General features: G+C 46.6%; 1 non-coding gene across 1 annotated transcript; it reads right to left on the bottom strand.

Annotated features, from left to right (window-relative positions):
- Positions 1-12,610: 12,610 nt before the first annotated feature.
- trnam-cau (transfer RNA methionine (anticodon CAU)) lies at positions 12,611-12,683 on the bottom strand. Its single transcript has one exon. It is a non-coding gene; the product is annotated as a tRNA-Met (tRNA).
- Positions 12,684-16,480: the final 3,797 nt, after the last annotated feature.

Here is a 16,480-nt window from a genome sequence, read left to right as displayed (position 1 = left end):
GGGCGGGTCGGGGCATGCGCACTGCGGACATTCACCGTCAATTAACGCCCTCTTCCCAGAGTCCGCCCCTGCGATTGGATCGGAACCCGCTGATTGACATCCCTGCTGACCAATCGGAGCTCGGCCCCCGCCCCAAGCTCGACTCACTGACCGCGAGGCGGGGGGCGGACGGCGGCTATGGTCACGTGGCGGCTGATTTGAAAACTGCGCGGCCGTTAAACCGAATCAGCGCGGGCCGGGAGCGCGCGTGACGTCAGTAACCAGGCAACAGGGCGTGTGTGACGTCAGAAATCGTCAATCTGCGGACCGACATGTGATCCGAGCTCAAGACGGCGATGTCATGTGACCATTGTCAGTAATGAGACTCCCCAGAGTGTGATGAACTGTGTTTATCAGATCTGATCTGTCATTGTATTATTCGGATTGTACTATTTGTACCTTCACAAATTTTATGAATAAAGTACATTTTTGAAATTAAAAAATTCCCCATATGCACAGTAACCGTGAGTTCAGCTTCAGGAATAAAAACAGAAAATACTGGAAATATTCAGTCAACCAGCATCTGTGGACACTCAGGGAATCAAGGGATATGGGGATAGGGCGGGAAAGTGGGAGCTGATGTAGAAGATCAGCCATGATCATATTGAATGGAGGAGCAGGATCGAGTGGCCGTATGGCCTACTCCTGCTTCTATTTCTTATGCCCTTAAAAACCCCCTCAGGCAGAATGTAAAATTCAAATTGATGTAATGTACCTGTAATTAATCTGTAATGTACCTGTAATGAATCTGTAATCAATCACCTGTATTGAGTGTAATGCAATGAGGCACCCTAGACTGTCATAAACTGTAATTATGTACAATGTGTTCTAGTATTTGATGTAACCTGCAAATTGTATAATCTAAACATTTGCCTGAGGAAGGAGAAAATCTCCGAAAGCTTGTGAATTTAAAATAAAATTGCTGGACTATAACTTGGTGTTGTAAAATTGTTTACAATTGTCAACCCCAGTCCATCACCGGCATCTCCACATCAATCTGTATTGTGTACGTTTGGATTGTGATATGACAACTGCAAATTTTATGAAAAAAACAAGGTTAACGTTTGAGGTCGATGATATTTCGTCAGAACTGGAAGAATTGAAAAGATTTAACAGTTTTTAAGCAACTTCAGAGCCAGGCAAAATAGGGGAGGAAAGAACAAAAGGCAAGGTCTGAGATTGAGTGGGAGGGCAGGAGTGATTAAATGACAAGAGGGATGATGATGATGATTCAAGGCAAGGAGGGTGGTGGTGGACGAGTAAAGAAACAAGAGATGAGCTGGAAATGGCCAGAGCCATTCAGGAATGCTCCGTTCCATCCGGCGAATGGGGGGCACTCTTTCCTTTTATGGGTGATATGCAAATGAGGCAGTGAATACTGTTGAATCTGCAAAAACGATCATATTTAACCAAAGAAATGAAGGAAAAACAACGATTCTTACATTTCCAGTAAACATTCCTTATAAAAATGGAAAATGAACGTTTAAAATTCTTATTTGCCCTAATGTGAAAGAGTGTTGACTGCCGTTGGATGCAAATTTGCAACACCATTCGAGCATACTTACCTGGCAGGGGAGAGACCTTGATCAGGAAGGAGGATTTCCCTCTAAGCGGACATTTTGACGTCACCTTCAAGACCGTCGCTGGATACCAGAAGCTTCTTCAAGGAGAAGGGCAGCGTCGGACTGCTGGCCATGCTCGCTGCGGAGCCGCTCTTCACCCTCCCAACGCAGAGGAATCGCAAGCTGATTGTACACATGGACAACCCACACGTCCCGCTCGCCGATGTGCTGACGTTCCTCGCCAGATACGTCGACGGGCCACACAACAGCGTCGACGTCACCGACCAGTTTGGGATCTGGACCAGCAAGAGGGAGGTCACGGCAACGTTGAGACTGGACGCACACGGCAACATCGTCCACCCTCCCTCCAGCTTCGCCATCGGAGGAAGTCGAGGATACATCACGTACGTGGGGCAGCCCAGAGTCTGTCGCACCTGCGGCAAATCCGGCCATTTAGCGAACACCTGCACTGCAACCGTCTGCAAGAACTGCAAGCAGGAAGGACACCAGATTAAGGACTGCAAGGAGAGCAAGCGCTGCAACCTGTGCGGGCTGGAAGGCCATCTCTACAGGGTCTGCCCCGAACGCAACCTCAGCTACGCCCAGGCGGCCAAGAACAACACAGCGGAGGAGGAGGAGGGGGCAACAAGCAAGGATGCCCCAAAGAAGGCCAAGAGTCAGTGCCCGGCCGCGACCTCCTCCGAAAGCTTGTGGGATTAAAAATAAATTTGTTGGACTATAACTTGGTGTTGTAAAATTGTTTACAATCTGAGCTATCACCTCGAAGGACTTGCTGGCCGATTAACAATGGTGTTCGTCGTTCTTTTCTGTAAAATACCTAGTAACCCTTAGATATTAAAGCATTTCCAGGACTGGGCGGTGAGATGCAGCCACCGCAAAAGCTCGATGGGGAAAGGCCACAGTTTAGGAGACTCTCGCCATCGTAGGCCGAGGGACTGGAAACCAAAAAAAACTCCTTGTAATGACTGTAATTGCTGTAATGTAACTGTAATCTATACTGATTGCAAGTGCAATGAGGCACCCTGCAGTGTCATGAACTGTATTTATCATGTATGACCTGTAGTTGTATTGTGATAGTTGCATTGTTCTGTTTACCTTTACAATTTTTATGAATAAAGTATATTTTTGAAATATATAAATAAAAACATTGCCAGAACTTTCAAACAAACACCAAGACATAGCTTGGCTGGTGGTGAGAAGGGCCCTTCCTTTCAGATCCTTCTTGCACTCCCGGTCTCTCAGCGCCACTGCACATTGTCCCCGAGGAGGCTGCGGTGCAGACCAAACCGTCACCCATCTCATTCTGGAATGCGCCTTTGCAAAGAAGGCCTGGAGAGAGATGCAGTGGTATCTGTCCAAGTTCGTCCCGAGCAGCTCCGCAACACAGGACTGTGTGCTCTACGGGCTGTTCCCGGGGACGCACACCGAGACAGACATCAACTGCTGCTGGAAGTCCATTAACTTGGTGAAAGACGCCCTTTGGTCTGCCCGAAACCTGCTGGTCATCCAGTGCATGGAGCTGTCCTCGACCGAGTGTTGCAGACTGGCACATTCCAAGGTCCAGGACTACGTGCTCAGGGACGCACTGAGGATGGGTGCGGCCACCGCAAAGGCTCTGTGGGGAAAGGCAACCATTTATAGCCTTCCCGCCATTGTATACCGAGGGGCTGAAATCAGGGGAAAAAAAACCCTGTGCAGAATGTAAAATTCAAATTGCTGTAATGTACCTGTAATGAATCTGTAATCAACAATCTGTGTTGAGTATAATGCAATGAGACACCCCATAGTGTGATGAACTGTAATTATGTACAATGTGTTCATTGAACCGTACTTGATGTAACCTGCAAATTGTATAATCTGTATTGTGTACGTTTGGAATGTGATATGACAACTGTACTGTATGCATTGCTGCAAATTTTATTAATAAAGTACATTTTTTTGAAAAAAAAAAGCTGGAGTAAACCATTGGGATGGGAGAAATCTATTGGTGCTCCAGATATCTATTGGGGCTTCCGGTAATCTATTGATGGTCCAGAAACCACTGGGACAGGAGAAAGGAGCCACACAAGAGATTGTTACACAAGATTAGGGCTCATAGGATTGGAGGTAATATATTAGCATGGATTGACGATTGGTTAACGGACTGGAAAAAAGGAGTAAGGAATAAATGGGTCATTTTCGGGTTGGCAGGTAGTAACGAGACGGGTGCCGCAATGATCAGTGCTGGAGCCTCAGCTGTTTACAATCTATATCAATGACTTATAGGAGGGGACCGAGAATAATGTATCCAAACTTGTTGACGATACAAAGGTGGGAAAGTAAGTGGTGAGGAGGACGCAAAGAGGCTTCAAAGGGATATAGACAGGTTAAGTGAATGGGCGAGAAGGTGGCAAATAGAGTATAATGTGGGGAAATGTGAGGTTATTCACTTTGGTAGCAAGAATAGAAAAGCAGAATATTTTTTTAAATGGTGAGAGACTAAGAAATGTTGTAGTCAGGGGGATTTGGGTTTCCTTGTACACGAATCAAAGAAAGTTAACATGCAGGTACAGCAAGCAATTAGGAAGGGAAATGCTATGTTATCCAATATTTCAAGGGGTTGGAGTACAAGAATAAGGAGGTCTTGCTGCAAATATATAGGACTTTGGTGAGACCACATCTGGAGTACTGTGCACAGTTTTGGTCTCCTTACCTAAGGAAGGATATACTTGCCTTAGAGGGCGTGCAACGAAGGTTCACTGGATTGATTCCTGGGATGAGAGGGTTGTCCTATGAGGAGAGATTGAGTAGAATGGGCTCATGTTCTCTGGATTTTAGAACAATGAATGGTGATCTAATTGAAACGTATAAAATTCTTAGAAGGCTTGACAAGGTAGATGCAGAGAGGCTGCTCTCCCTGGCTGGAGACTCTAGAACTAGGGGTCATAGTCTCAAGATGAGGGGTCGGCCATTTAGGACCGAGAAGAGGAAAACAATTACTCAGCGGGTTGTGAATCTTTGGAATTTTCTGCCCCCCAGAGGGCTGTTGATGCTCAGTTGTTGAGTATATTCAAGACTGACATCGATCGATTTTTGGACACTGAGGGAATCAAGTGATATGTGGATACGGTGGGAAAGTGGAATTAAGGTAAAAGTTCAGCCATGATCTTATTTAATGGAGGAGCAGGGTCCAGGGGCCGTATGGCCTACTTCTGCTGTACTGTACAGGAAAATCTATGCACCAACCAACTCGACATCTTTGCTTCACAATTTGGCAAAGGTTTTGCTATTTAACAATAAAAGAGGAATATCTTTAATTTATAAAGCGCCCTTCACGATCAAAGCAGGTCCGGAAGCGATTTGCAGCCAATGGAGTGTTTTTTGAAGTGTAATCACTGTTGTAATGTAGGAACACAGCAGCCGATTTTCACAGAGCAAGGTCCCATAAACAGCAATGTAATAATAAGCAGATCATCTGTACTGGTGATGTTGGTTGAGGGATAAACATTGACCAGGACACCCGGTTGAACTCGCCTGCTTTTTTTCCAATAGTGCCTTAGACTATTTCACGTCCATCTGAGAGAGAATATCGGGTCTCTGTTAATGTCTTATCTGAAAGACAGATCCTCTCAGAGTACCAAACTCCATTAGTTCTGCACTGGACTAATCCAGTAAGCCTAGATTTTGTGCTGAAGTCTCTGGAGTGGGAGTTGAAACTACAATGTCCAATATCAGAGTTAAGGAGGCTATCAACTGGGCCACTACTGACACCTTACAACAAAGCCCAGCGAGTTCAATTACTAATACATTATATATCATATGCCTGCACCTAATATTGTTTTTAAAAAGTACTTACACTTCTGCGTCACATCTTTCCATTAGAAATTCCTATATTGTATTAATTTTTACAATAAAAAACTGCCTCTGTAAATGTGAAATGCTGTAATTACACCTGTCCACCAGAGGTGACGCTGTAGAACCTCGATTCTGTAACTCCCACCTTCTCAGCATGTTTGCAAAAACCTCTGATATTTCAACAAACTCTACTTGCTTCAGAAATTGCCAGATATTTTACTACTTTACTGTAAATCTACAACAATTTTAAACAAAGTATGCATACACTTCCTATTATAGACAAACAAATACATAACGTCGGACTTTAAAAGGAGATTTACAGAATACAAACTCATTATTTCGCCAGAAGAATGCAGTATGTGAGTGGATGATAGTTGCACAATACAAATTGATTATTGATCCAGTAAAATGCAGTGAGTGGGGGATAGTTACATAATATATATTGATTATTGATCCAGTAAAATGCAATGAGTGGAGGATAGTTACATAATATAAATTGATTATTTCTCCAGCAATATTTCAATCGAGAGCTGGACCTCTTTCAGGCTGGGGCAGATCATCGCATGCAAAAGGTAGGTAATGCATAGAATTATCCAGGGCCAGAATAACCTCCTGCTCCAGTTTCGATCTCCTAAGGGTCGAGAGGAAACTCCAAGATTCCCCCTCCCCCCAGATTGGCCTGAGTTTTCATTTGTTTTTTCGCCTCTCACAGGAGATGGCGTAGTTTTGGGTGGAGTGGGGATTGTATTTAGTGTGAAACACAAGGTATGAGAATTGCATGAGACAGGCTGGATGCACCAGAGTATCTTTTGCTGTTAGTTCTTGTTCGTATGTTTGTATGTTTGTAAAATGCAATGAGGGGAGGATAATTACATAATACAAATTATGTGTGTAAAATTAATCCCAGTCAGTTACAGCAGTGATTGACGGGGGAATTACCCAATCATCTCCATTCTGGCCGAAAACAGTGGCCACACTACTTGCAGCCCTAAATAAATGGTGAATTTCAGCTATAAGCGGGGTTGAGTGGTGCTGGCGAATTAAAGATCTAAAATGAAATTGAGAGTGCATTGGCCGCGAATCGAACACAGATCACTCATGGGGAAAGCGAAATTTCGACCACTGATCTTCAGCAAAGTGATGGAAGGTTTCGTCGACGGTGCTATCCAGCGGCACTTACTCACAAATAACCTGCTCACTGATGCTCAGTTTCGGTTCCGCCAGGATCACTCGGCTCCAGACCTCATTACAGCCTTGGTACAAACATGGACATAAGAGCTGAATTCCAGAGGTGAGGTAAGAGTGACTGCCCTTGACATCAAGGCAGCATTTGACCGAGTGTGTCACCAAGGAGCCCGAGTAAAATTGAAGTCAACGGGAATCAGGGGGAAAACTCGCCATCGGCTGGAGTCATACCTAGCAAGAAGGAAGATGGTAGTGGTTGTTGGAGACCAATCATCTCAGCCCCAGGACATTGCTGCAGGAGTTCCTCAGGGCAGTGTCCTAGGCCCAACGATCTTCAGCTGCTTCATCAATGACCTTCCCTCCATCATAAGTTCGGAAATGGGGATGTTCGCTGATGATTGCACAGTATTCAGTTCCATTCGCAACCCCTCAGATAATGAAGTCCGTCCCCGCATGCAGCAAGACCTGGACAACATCCAGGCTTGGGCTCATAAGTGGCAAGTAACATTCGCGCCAGACAAGTGCCAGGCAATGACCATCTCCAACAAGAGAGAGTCTAACTATCTTACCATTGGCATTCAACGGCATTACCATCGCCGAATCCCCCACCATTAACATCCTGGGGGTCGCCATTGACCAGAAACTTAACTGGACCAGCCATATAAATACTGTGGCTACAAGAGCAGGTCAGAGGCTGGGTATTCTGCGGCGAGTGACTCACCTCCTGACTCCCCAAAGCCTTTCCACCATCTCCAAGGCACAAGTCAAGAGTGTGATGGAATACTCTCCACTTGCCTGGATGAGTGCAGCTCAAACAACACTCAAGAAGCTCGACACCATCCAGGACAAAGCAGCCCGCTTGATTGGCACCCATCCACCACCAGGAAGTAATGCTCAGGGTGGATAAGGGGGAACCAATGGATGCAGTATATTTGGATTTCCAAAAGACGTTCGATAAGGTACGACATAAAAGATGACTGCACACGATAAGAGCTCATGGTGTTGGGGTAATATACTGGCTTGGATAGAGGATTTGCTAACTAACAGAAAACAAAGAGTAAGGATAAAAGGGTCATTTTCCAAATAACAATCTGTAACTAGTGGGGTGCCACAGGGCTCCGTGCTGGGGCCTCAACTATTTACAATATATATCAATGACTTAGATGAAGGAACAGAGTATCTTGTGGCCAAGTTTGCTGATGATACAAAGATAGGTGGAAAAGCAAGTTGCGATGAGGGCACAAAGTGTCTGCAAAGGGATATTGACAGGTTAAGTGAATGGGCAAACATTTGGCAGATGGAATATAACGTGGCAAAACGTGAAGACATCCACTTTGAGAGGAAAAATAAAAAAGCAAATATTGATTGAATGGTGAAATACTACAAAATGCTGCAGTACAGAGGGATCTGGGTGTCCTCGTACATGAAACACAAAAATTCAACATGTAGTTGCAGCAGGTAATCCGGAAGACAAACGGAATATTGGCCTTTATTTATGTGGGAGCGGAGTGTAAAAGCAGGGAAGTCATGCTAAAACTGTACAGGGTGCTGGTGAGACCGCACCTGGAGGACAGCATACAGTACTGGTGCCCTTATTTAAGGAAGGACATACTTGCATTGGAGGCAGTTCAGAGAATCATAGAAGTTTACAACATGGAAACAGGCCCTTCGGCCCAACATGTCCATGTCGCCCAGTTTGTACCACGAAGCTAGTCCCAATTGCCTGCACTTGGCCCATATCCCTCTATACCCATCTAACCCATGTAACTGTCCAAATGCTTTTTAAAACACAAAATTGTACCCGCCTCCACTACTGCCTCTGGCAGCTCATTCCAGACACTCACCACCCTTTGAGTGAAAAAATTGCCCCTCTGGATCCTTTTATATCTCTCCCCTCTCAGCTTAAATCTATGTCCCCTCGTTATAGCCTCCCCTACCTTTGGGAAAAGATTTTGACTATCTACCTTATCTATGCCCCTCATTATTTTATAGACTTCTATAAGATCACCCCGAAACATCCTACTCTCCAGGGGAAAAAGTCCCAGTCTGTCTAACCTCTCCCTATAAGTCAAACCATCAAGTCCCGGTCGCATCCGAGTAAATCTGTTCTGCACTCTTTCTAGTTTAATAATATCCTTTCTATAATAGGGTGACCAGAACTGTACACAGTATTCCAAGTGTGGCCTTACTAATGTCTTGTACAACTTCAACCAGACATCCCAACTCCTGCATTCAATGTTCTGACCAATGAAACCAAGCATGCTGAATGCCTTCTTCACCACCCTATCCACCTGTGACTCCACTTTCAAGGAGCTATGAATCTGTACTCCTAGATCACTTTGTTCTATAACTCTCCCCGACGCCCCACCATTAACGGAGTAGGTCCTGGCCTGATTCGATCTCCCAAAATGCATCACCTCACATTTATCTAAATTAAATTCCATCTGCCATTCATCGGCCCACTGGCCCAATTTATCAAGATCCCGTTGCAATCCCAGATAACCTTCTTCACTGTCCACAATGCCACCAATCTTGGTGTCATCTGCAAACTTACTAACCATGCCTCCTAAATTCTCATCCAAATCATTAATATAAATAACAAATAACAGCGGACCCAGCACCGATCCCTGAGGCACACCGCTGGACACAGGCATCCAGTTTGAAAAACAACCCTCGAAAACCACCCTCTGTCTTCTGTCGTCAAGCCAATTTTGTATCCAATTGGCTACCTCACCTTGGATCCCGTGAGATTTAACCTTATGTAACAACCTACCATGCGGTACCTTGTCAAAGGCTTTGCTAAAGTCCATGTAGACCACATCTACTGCACAGTCCTCATCTATCTTCTTGGTTACTCCTTCAAAAAACTCAATCAAATTCGTGAGATATGATTTTCCTCTCACAAAACCATGCCGACTGTTCCTAATCAGTCCCTGCCTCTCCAAATACCTGTAGAAGGTTCACCTGGTTGATTCCAGGTATGGAAGGGTTGTCTCATGAGGAAAGATTGTACAGGTTGGGTCTATACTCGTTGGAGTTTAGAAGAATGAGAGGAGACCTAACCGAAAAATACAAGATTCTGAGGGGACTCGATAGGGTAGATGCTGAGAGGATGGAACCCCTCATGGAGGAATCTAAAACTAGGGGCCATAGTCTCAGAATAAGGGTTCGCCCGTTTAAGACGGAAATGAGGAGGAATTTCTTCTCCCAGAGGGTCATGAATCTTTGGAATTCTTTACCCCAAAAAGCTGTGGAGGCTGAGCCATTGAATACATTCAAGGCTGAGTCAGACAAATTTTTGGTCAGCAAGGGAGTCAAAGGATATGGGGAAAAGGCGGGAAAGTGGAGTTGAGGTAAAAATCAGATCAGCCATGATCTCATTAAATGGCGGAACGGGGTCGAGGGGCCGAATGGCCAACTCCTACTCCCATCTATTTTGGTCTTATGATCACAGGGTGAGGCCCTTTAACTGGACAGGTCACACCGTGAGATCTCATGGTGTGGCCCCTTTAACTGGACGTGCCATACCGTGAGACACGGTCTTTATTGTATTGTATTGCTTCGAAATTGTGAAATTTAATTTTAACTCTGTGTATTCTTAAATTTTATGTAGTAATGTATGTTCTGTAATAAAAAAAGTTTACAGAAACCTTCGAGTGAAATGGGAACCGAATCTACAATGGGCTTATCAGTAAACAGGCATGTTGTCCATTGCTCCACTGGCCCAACTGATACAAGGTAAGTAGGAGCTCACACTCCCAAAGCGCTGCGGTATGAGCAGGTACCGAGTCGATCTCGGTCATGCCCACACGATTCCACGAGCCCAGGAGTGTCAAAAGGCGCACAGTGAACAATCACCAAAGAGAAAAACCTTAACTGCTTCCCATGGATAGCTCAGCTGGTCGAATCGAAGTGTTTAATACAAAAGTAGATCAAAATCATCCTTAGTGTCGCTGGTTCGAAGTAGTGAACGTGCTTTTGGAATAAGCAGCAATTAGCTCATGGCCGTTCTCATAACTTTACAGACAGCCGACTGCTTAACATGTTGGCGCTGAGGCACAGGAGACCTCTTTTCCGTTCTCAAACATTCAAGCTTTCTGTGTCTGCCCGAAAACGGCTGTTTTGCTCGAGCATTTGCCTCTGCTCACCGGCAGGGAGTGCCTTTGCGTAACAACACTTCAAACCGCTTTCAGGCAAAAGACTTTTGTCAGTCAGTCAGTCAGACAGACAGGGCCTTCGCTGCTCCCTCAAACTCGGGGCCGCTGTTCCTTTCCGGTGACCTCGTCTGCCTTCCGCAGGCTCGGGCTCTTCTCAGCATCATTCACGATTGCTGTGGCTTCCAGTTCTACTGTTGCTCACTTGCTGATGCTCGATACTACCGATTGGAGTAAAGTATTGATTGTATTCAGGGAGGGGGCCAACCCAAGGCAAGATTTCTCTGCTGGTCGTGGAGCCGCTTGGAGGCGAGTGCGAAGCAGCTACTGTGAGGGGCAATTTACAATAAACAACCACAAATATGGAATAAAGGGGGCAGTAGAAACATGGATACAGAATTAGCTGCGGGACAGGAAACAGAGAGTCGTGGTGAACGGTTGCTTTTTCGGACTGGAGGGAAGTATATAGTGTTGTTCCTCAGTGGTCAGTGCTGGGACCACTGCTTTTCTTGATATATATTAATGACTTGGACTTGGGTGTACAGGGCACAATTTCCAAATTTGCAGAGGACACGAAATTGTTTTTTATTCGTTCATGGGATGTGGGCATCGCTGGCCATCCCTCATCGTCCTTGAGAAGGTGGTGGTGAGCCGCCTTCTTGAACCGCTGCAGTCCGTGTGGTGAAGGTTCTCCCACAGTGGAAGGGTAGTAAACAGTAAGAAGAATAGTGATAGACTTCAAGAGGATATAGACACGCTGTTGTCATGGGCGGACACGTGGCAGATGAACATTAACGTAGAAAAATGCGAATTGATGCATTTCGGTGGGAATAACGAGGAGAGACAATATAAACTAGAGGGCACAATTCTAAAATGGGTACAGGAACAGAGAGATCTGGGGGTGTATGTGCACAAATCATTGAAGGTGACAGTGCAGGTTGAAAAAGCAGTTCAAAACCATACGCGATCCATGGCTTTATAAATAGAGGCATAGAGTACAAAAGTATGGAAGTCATGATGAACCTTTATGAAACACTGGTTCGGCCATAGCTGGAGTATTGTATCCACTCCTGGGCACCGCACTTTAGGAAAGATGTGAAGGCCTTGCAGAGGGTGCAGAAGAGATTTACTCGAATGATTCCAGGGATGAGGGATTTTAGTTTCATGGATAGACTGGAGAAGCTGGGATTGTTCTCCTTGGAACAGAAACTTTTGCGAGCAGATTTGATAGAGGTATTCAAAATCATGAATGATTTAGACAGAGTAGATAGAGAAAAACTGTTCCCATTGGCGGAAGGGTCAAGGACCAGAGGACATAGATTAAAGTTGATTGACAAAAGAACCAAATGTGACAGGAGGAAAAACTTTTTTACGCAGCGAGTGGTTAGGATCTGGAATGGACTGCCCGAGGGGGTGATTCAATCATGGAAAGGAAAACATTTGCAGGGCTCTGGGGATGGGGCGGGGGAGTGGGACAAGCTGGATTGCTCTTGCATAGAGCTGGTGTGGACTCGATAGGCCAAATGGCCTCATTCCGTGCTGTAACCTTTCTATGATTCTGATAGAGTGCTCGCTGAGCATGTGAGAGATAGCAGGATCGTTTCTTGTATTCTCCACTCACCTTTTGACTTGGGTCAATTGTCCAGAAACAAAAGTGGTGTCAGTTTTCAGCGAGCCCATGGTCCATGTACTTCTTAAGCTTCACTGCGTGCTACGGCACAGAGGGGTCAAGGGGCAGCAAATCTTTTGGTGTGCTGCAGGCAGCAAAAATTCTTGATTTTGGTCTTGAGCAAAGATGGGAAAAAAGTTTAAAGATGCCTTCTCTGAGGATTGAACTCAGGACCTTCAGATTATGAGACTGACGCGCTGCCTGCTGCGCTAAGAAGGCACTTGATGCACAAACATCCAGGCAGCACTACCAAGTAGGACAGTTTGCAAGTTGTAAAATCATAAACTAATCGGCAGTTTGCAAAAAACTCTCCATCCAGGTGGAAATCGAACCAACAATCTTCTGAATTCTGGCCAGACACGTTCTCCATTGCTCCACTAACCCAGGTTGTGGAGAGTAAGGAGCAGCTCACATTCTCAAAGCGCTGCGGTATGAGCAGGTACCGAGTCAGTCTCGGTCATGCCCACGCAACTCCACGAGTCCGGGAGTGTCAAAAGGCGCACGGTGAACAATCACCTTTGCTGCTTCCCTTCTATAGCTCAGCTGGTAATGCGGAAAACTTGTAGAGATTAAATCTTGAAAGCAAAATTACTCTTCAATCGCTGGTTTAATTCCGGCGCAAAGTAGCAAACTTGCTTTTGGAGCGAATGGTGTTGAGCTCAAGGCCGCTTTCTTAACTTTACAGATTGCTTACTGCTTAAAATATTGGCGCTTTTCCTTTCTCAAACCTGAAAGCTTTCTGTGTCTGTCCGAACACGGCTGTTTTGCTCGAGCATTTTCCTCTGCTCACCAGCAGGGAGAGCCTTTGTGCAACAACACGTCAAACCGGACTCACTTTCAGGCAAAAAAGACTTCTCTCAGACAGTCAGACAGGTCTCTCGCTGCTCAGAGGAGTGCCGTTGAGCAGCAATTTTTTTTTATTTTCAAAATATACTTTATTTCATAAAATTTAAGGATGCATACAGTTCAGGGTAAAAATCGCAATTTCAATTCTAAACAATACAAAACAGATCGCACACACTCTTATCCCATTATTTCGATACAATGCAGAGTGCATTTCTTGTCATACATTCTGTGTAATAAAAGGTGGGATGGCTTTACACGGTGCTCTTTCCCCATAGAGCCCTTGTGTAGGCCGCACCGTGCCTCAGTGCATCCCGCAGCACATTTCCCTGGACCTTGGAGTGTGTCAGTCGGCAACACTCGGTCGTGGACCGCTCCTTCAGCTGGAAAACCTGTAGGTTTCGAGTGGACCAAAGGGCCTCCTTCACCGAGTTGATGGTCTTCCAGCAGCAGTCGATATCTGTCTCAGTTTACGTCCTGGGGAACAACCCATGGAGCACAGCGTCCTGTGTTACCGAGGTGTTGGGGATGAACTGGCACAGAGACAAACGCATCTCTCTCCACACATTCTGCGTGAAGGTCCAGTCCACCAGAAGACGGACAACGGTCTCATCCCCGTTGCAGCTTTGAAGGCAGCTCGAGGTGGTGCTGAGATTCCGTGCGTGTTGGAAGGACCGCACTGGGAGGTCCCTTCTCACCACCATCCAGGCCACATCCTGGTGCCTGTTGGTCAGTTCCAGCGACGAGATGTTCTGCCAAATGGCATCAACCGTCTGGTCGGGGAACTGCCCGATCGGATCCACCCTCTCCTTTTCCTGCAAGACCCCCAGAACGTTCCTCGTCGACCACTGTCCGACGGCGTTGTGATCGAAGTGGTTCCTCCTCAGGAAATTCTCCACCTGGGACAGTGGTGGTGGACTGTCGAGCTGGAAGGTACATCCTGCGTCTGCTCGGCCAGCATGGCCAGACCCAGTTTTCTCAGTGTATTGGACAGGTAGAAACTCAGCACGTAGTGACACTTGCTGTTTGTGTACCCGCGCTCTACACACATCCTGAGGCAGCCACACACAAAAATATCCATCAGGATCAGGGCAGCATTAGGGACGCTTCTGCCCCCTTTGTCTGGGGACTTGTACATGGTGTCCCTGTGGACACATTCTACCTTGGACCTCCAGACAAAGTGGACGATAGCTCGGGTGACTGTGGCGACCGAGCGGTGGGGAATGGACCAGACCTGGGCCACGTAGAGCAACACCGCGAGTACCTCACACTTTATCACCAGGTTCCTGCCCGTTATTGAGCACCCCAACACACCAAGCTTCTGTTTCGCCTTGGCTACCCGCTCCTCCCATTGCTTGCTGGAGACCTGGGGCCCCCCTGAACCAGGTAGTCGGACCTGACGGTGAAGGGGACAAAGGATCGGGTCTCCCACCTGCCATAGAACATGGCCTCACCCTTACTGTAGTTCACTCTGGACCCCGAGGCCAGTTCGAATCGTTCACAGATGCCCATCAGTCTGTGGACCGACTGCTGATCGGAGCAAAAGACGGTGACGTCATCCATGTACAGGGAGGCCTTAACCTGAGAGCCTCCGCTGCCTGGGATCGTCATCCCCCTGATACCTGTGCCCTTCCTGATGGACGGGGCAAATAGCTCGATACAACACTTGAACAAGACCGCAGAGAGAGGACAGCCCTGCCTGACTCCAGATATGATTGGAAAACTCTCTGACTCCCGCCCATTGATTAGGAATGAGCTGCGGATGTCCACATCGAGCAGTCGGATCCAATCGCGGATTCTCTCTCCAAACCCCATTTTGGAGAGCACGTCCATCATGTAGGTGTGAGATATTCTGAGCAAGGCCCTGTCCTGGACCAGGCTGATGAGGCAGGTGTTTACCCCCCTGTCCTGTATGTAGGCGATCGTATGCCTGGGCAGCACAAGGCTATCAGAGATCTTCCTGCCGGGTACAGTACAGGTCTGATCCGGGTGGATCAACCTCTCCAGAGCAGACTTGAGCCTGTTGGCGATGGCCGCAGATAGAATTTTGAAGTCGTCATTTAGCAAGGAAATGGGTCACCAATTTCTGATTTCTTCCCTCTCCCCCTTCTGCTTGTAGATGAGGGTGATGATGCTTTTCGTCATGGATTCTGACATGCTGCCTGCCAGAAGCAAACCCACGTACACTTCCAATAGGTCTGGATCTATCCAGTTACACAGAGCTGAGTGCAAGTCAACCGGTAAACCCTCGCTCCCCGGAGTTCTACTCTTCTCAAGGACTGGACGGCCTTTGTCAACTCGTCCAAGGTCAATGACCAATCCAGGCTCTACCACTCGCTGTCCTCTAAGAGAGAGAGGACAGGAAGGATTGGGAGGCCGTGCTGTCTCTGGGCTTTGCGTCAAACAGCCCGGCATAAAAGGACTTGCTGATCCTCAGTATGTCGGTCTGTGAAGACGTCACCGATCCCTCTTCCTCCTTCAGTCTGCTGATTACCAGAGGTCTCTCTGTGCAGCTTCTGGAAGAAGAAACGCGAGCACTTCTCGCCCTGCCCCACAGAGCGGACTCTGGACAGAAAGGTGATCTTCGAGGTCTCAGAGGTGACGAGTGAGACTTTCTGGCCCTTCAACTCACTGAGTTCCTCCCCGACATCGATCCCCATCGACTGCAGCTGGAGCAGATCCCGTATGCTTTTCTGGAACTGGGACAATTTCCTCCGTCTCTCACTCGCCCCTTTAACTGGTGCAGAGAAACAGCAGTGGGATCGGAAATCACAAAATCACAAGAGACTTAGAGGTCCATGTATATAGATCATTAAAATATTATGGACAGGTACAGAAAATAAGCTGAAAAGGCGAATGGAATGCTGGCCTTTATATCGATAGGACTAGAATACGTAGGTAGAAGTTATGCTGCAGCTGTACAAAGCTCTGGTTAGACCACACCTGGAGTACTGTGTTCAGTCCTGGGTGCCACACCTTAGGAAGGACATGTTGGCCTTGGGAGTGCAGCGCAGATTTACTGGAATGATACCTGAACACGAAGGGTTAAATTACGAGGAGAGAGTAAACAAACCAGGCTTGTATTCCCTGGAATTTAGAAGATTAAAGGATAATTTGATCGCAGTTTTCAAGGTGTTCCGGGGAACTGGTCGGATCGAAAGAGAGAAATTATT

Source organism: Heptranchias perlo, unplaced genomic scaffold (assembly GCF_035084215.1).
Source record: "Heptranchias perlo isolate sHepPer1 unplaced genomic scaffold, sHepPer1.hap1 HAP1_SCAFFOLD_129, whole genome shotgun sequence".
NCBI lineage: Eukaryota > Metazoa > Chordata > Chondrichthyes > Hexanchiformes > Hexanchidae > Heptranchias > Heptranchias perlo.
This window is presented reverse-complemented; position numbering and strand designations above follow the sequence as displayed.